Below are 4484 nucleotides of genomic sequence, written 5' to 3' on the forward strand. Positions count from 1 at the left end.
GTCTTTGGCTGCAGGTTTATTTAGCCTCTGGGGAAACAAAGAGATTGGCATTAAATGTAATTAAATGAAGCATAGTAGAGGCAGTGCTGCAGCAAGGTTCTGATCCAGAGTTAATGAGAAACTAACTAAATTAAACCAATTAAGTTTGGAAACAATACTCATAATATGATTATTCCATTTTAAATATGAAAAGGAAAAATGCATCATGGGGAAGAGAATATAGCAGTGGCTGTGAATGCAATAAGATTTAAGGCAATGGTACCTGCTAAACCATTGGATCTTGGATAACACCCGTATTTGCAATACCACCACAAAGCAGTATTTTACAAGATAGGCCAGGATCCAAGGGGGACTGTTTTCAGGCAGGCTGAATGCACAAACATTATATTAATAAGAGAAAGAACATAAAAGCATGGTGTGGTTTTCTTACATCCTGTATTATCATGGGCTGCTGCCTCTGTGGACCTGATGACATCTCAGGTTACAGCTTTAAGAATGATAAATCTAGAATTTTTCCTCACCCTGTGTTTTGTAAGTGGGATTCTCTATTTAACCATTTTCAGACAGAAAAGGCATAAAATTCTAATCAGCTGTACGCTGAACCAAGTTAGTCTGTGGTATTGATCTTGATTTTACATTACAGATGAATTGCGTGTGTTTTGTTCCCGCATTGAAGGGGTGGTGAAAGCATCATTTGTCAGCTCCTAGAAAACACAAAACTTTGCTATGTAAAGGCTAACAGTTTTTGGTGCTACTGCCAGCAAGGAAAAATCAGATGCTACCTTCAGTTTCCACTAAAAAGTAGATTTTTCTCCTCATCTGAACTTTAAATAAAAGCTGATGTCACACTTCATAAAGATCTAAGTGGGAGGCTTTTCTTGCAGTCAAGGTTATCAGTAGTAGAACTTTGTTTCAAATGAAACTAAGCACTGGAGGACAAAGAGGATAAACCAGCACAGTTCTACTCCATATTTTAACACATAGTGCATTGATGTCAAGGAAAAAAAGTAATTCTGTTCCAGTATGGACAAAATTCTAAATTCCACCATCCTCAAATTGTATCCCCAGCAGATGTAACACTGGCCAAAATATTAGAAGATACATTGCAGTCTGTCTCCACCCACTCTCCAGTTAGATGTTTATTTTGCAAAATGAAACAAAGAATGTAACACAGCAGAAGGAAATTATATTCCAGCGGGGAAGTTGTTAAAGGTTTGTTTGGGATAGTTGAACTCAATGAGCATCAGAGGAAATGAAAAATCTAATATTCAAGATATATTTGACAACTGTACAAACTTATTTTGATGCAGTATATGTAAATACTTTTTAAACTACTAAACTGAACTTTCCAAAAAAGTGTTTTCTTGTTTTCTGTCAGATGAGTGGCTCATTTCAAGACCTTCTCCACCCACATAAATCCCCCTTCTCCGCCTACATAGCCAACACTATTAAGTTTTTCTTGTTCTACTTGGAGGTTAGGAGTCAAGGAAATGAAATCAAACACAGGAACAATTAATTTTACTAGGATGCAAAATATGAAGTGCCAGTCTCCGGTATTCAAGTGGTATCGGTGTGGTGCATTAAAGCAAAGCGTTCAGGAGAGAGAGAGGAATTCTAGTCTCAAGTCCTCATCCGTTTTCAAGCAGAAAATTCAGAGAGCAGTCCCCAGGTTTCTGGCATGGCTGGGTGCAAAGTGGGCTGCTGAGAAGCCAGCAGCAGCCTCCTGGCTCCCTCTGCCACCTCCAGACGTTTCACTATATACATTTCTGTGATGTTCACATTCCAGCTGTGCACCCATTCCAGGCCTGCTATAATGATTTAGGATTTGATCTTGAATTGTTAGAAGAAAATTTTTTCCATTGGATGGAGGCTTCATCAGGCAGCAATGAAACACTAATATAAAGGTTAAAAATAATCCTTAGAACTTGATGTGCTGTTAACTTCACTTGAGGTTGAATAAACCCTAGGGAGAAACACAAACATCGCTTAGGAAGCATGTTTAAAACAAGGCACAGTAACAAGTCAAATGCAATGTCTAAAATATGAGCAAGCTGAATTCAGATATTTCTCTTCATTAAATCCATGCTATTTCAGCTTTCCAGTTAGATACTTTTATATCTTGGTACCACAGAAAGTCCAATATTTTTGTATTCCCTAGAGCCACGCAGAATCTGGATGGATAAAGCAAAGGCTATATGGCTCAAAATTACAAACTCATGCTTTCTCAAATAAATAGTATGAGACTGCTGCAGGAATATAATCATTCACTTCTCTGAGATTTATTGTAAGCCATCAGAAATAGTATCTCACAGTCAAAGAAAACCTATACTTATTCCAAGTATCCATGTAAAAAAACTTCTACCAAGTCTACAATGGTTTCTTACCATTGTGAATGGACAAAAATTGCATTTCAGAGATCCCAGAATTTTAGAATCATTAGATAAATTAGGCAGCAGAAAAACCTGTCCTGTCAAAGACAGAAAGGCATCTGGAAGTTATCCTGCTTCAGAGCCAATAGGACCTCCTTTCAAAGTGTTTTTCCTCTCCCCCATCCCAAGTGACATCAGATACTCCTCAGTGTCAGGCCCCCCAAACTAAATTTCCAAGAACCTCCAAAACAGCCCAGAAACTGGTTTACTTACCTAGGACTGATTCAAGTCACCAATGCCCTTCAGGTACAGAATTAAGCCTGAATCTCCTACAAATGTCAAGTTGTTGGTGATTGCAAGTAGTAGTTCGTTGATCAAGCTTCTTAGAGGCTATATAAAGGGGAAAAAACAGTAATGTAATGATTACTATACTTAGGTTGAAACATGAAGTTAAGAGATTCCTAATTAAAATATAGCTGTCAATTACCTTTGTAAGCATTACATAATCATTTGATGTAACAGTTATTTATTTTAAGATAAATACTCTTGAAAATATTCCTGAGAATATAAATGTTAACTGCTTCTGTGAAACATATCCAACATGCATATCCCCAGGTTTCTCTGGATAGCTGTTAAACAATAAGCATTGTGAGATTCACTTTATTCTGAGGCAGTTCACACTGTTGGTGGTACTGTGAAGCACCCGGGAAGATGAAACACTGAAACAGAACCAGATTCATAGGCCTGCATTACCCTTCTCTGCCGATATCTTCTGGAAAGAAATGGTTCCTGCAGAGAGAACAGCTGTCCCCTTCTTGGAGAAGCACACCTTGAAATGGTCTAACACATAACACATAACAGACACATAACAGAGGACAGCCTCCATGTGTCTTTGTACTAATTAGCTCCCCTCCAAATTCAGTTTTCCTAGAATGATACAGTGGAAGAGGCCAGAGCAATTTCATACAGCTAAGGTCCTCTTTTATACTTCATTGCAGTGCAAAACAGCTCAATGTACTGGCACAAAGCCACAGTCAACATTCAAATTAAAGAGAATTTCTCTGCAAGACATGAAAATCCCGTTTGTGCTTACTCATTTCCTTCAGCTCAACTTCTACAGGAATATTGCAACTGACAACAGATGTGGAAGCATTAAAACTCAAGTGCAGTTTCTGGATAAATGCTCATGCTTTGTAATGCTCTCTTCCTAGAAGTTATGCTGAATCACAGAAGTGTTGTGAGAACAGAGCAATACACCACCAGAAGGCACACTGGACCCATAGTCTTCTTACAAAGCTTAGAAGTACAGGACTTAGCACGTGAAGGAAGAAAGGAGCAAATATCACCAAGATGAGAGAGCGGCAGGGAGAGTGAGATAGGTCTATGCAGGAAAATACCAACAGAGACTACTGAACAGTTTCAGGACCTACCTGGATGGTTGGAGTCTAAAATTAGATGCTTCATTAATCTGTAATAATTTAATGTGAGATGCAGTTTTCAAACTACAGCAGACTTTCCTTTAAGAATGGAAGAGTTTGTTACTCACCACAGAACCACAGAGTCGTAGAATGGGTAAGGCTGTGCCGCAGTGTCCTCGGAGCAGTGGCTCCGTCCACCTAAGCTACCTCTGACACTGCAGACAGACAGGGAATGCTCCTCTGGACCTTGGGAACCAGAGAAGCAGACAAGGGGGTTTTCCCTTTATCACGGGAGAGACCTTGCCGAAGACATAGGAAGGAGTCGGACTCCGTTGGAGGAAAAAGTCCAAGGTGTTTATTCAGTCCCACCCGAGGACATCCTAACCTCAGGGAAGCTGCTCCAGCTGAGCTGCCCGGGGCACCAAGCTCTGGGATTAAATGCAGGGGAGGGACTAAGGGAGGGACTAAGGGAGGAGACAAACCAACATCCAATGAGGGACAAGGTGGGAGTGGAACAGGGTTGGAAGGACCTTCAAAGAAACCAACGAGACCATGTTCCTTGGCTCCTGCCCTATCACTTAATGTGCTTACCTGAACTCTCTAGAAGCTGGGAGGAACAATCGAATGACAGGCAGGGCCCATAGGAGGGGACTGGGAGGAATATGAGAGAATCGACAGGGAAGAGGGGCAGGGACAA

General features: G+C 40.3%; 1 long non-coding RNA gene across 1 annotated transcript; it reads right to left on the reverse strand.

Moving 5' to 3' along the window:
* Nucleotides 1-346: 346 nt before the first annotated feature.
* Nucleotides 347-4177, reverse strand: LOC120758424 (uncharacterized). The gene is made up of 3 exons (XR_005702884.2): nt 3916-4177; nt 2643-2759; nt 347-1963 (listed from the first exon to the last, which is right to left on the reverse strand). It is a non-coding gene; the product is annotated as an uncharacterized LOC120758424 (long non-coding RNA).
* Nucleotides 4178-4484: the final 307 nt, after the last annotated feature.

Source organism: Hirundo rustica, chromosome 1 (assembly GCF_015227805.2).
Source record: "Hirundo rustica isolate bHirRus1 chromosome 1, bHirRus1.pri.v3, whole genome shotgun sequence".
Classification (NCBI taxonomy): domain Eukaryota; kingdom Metazoa; phylum Chordata; class Aves; order Passeriformes; family Hirundinidae; genus Hirundo; species Hirundo rustica.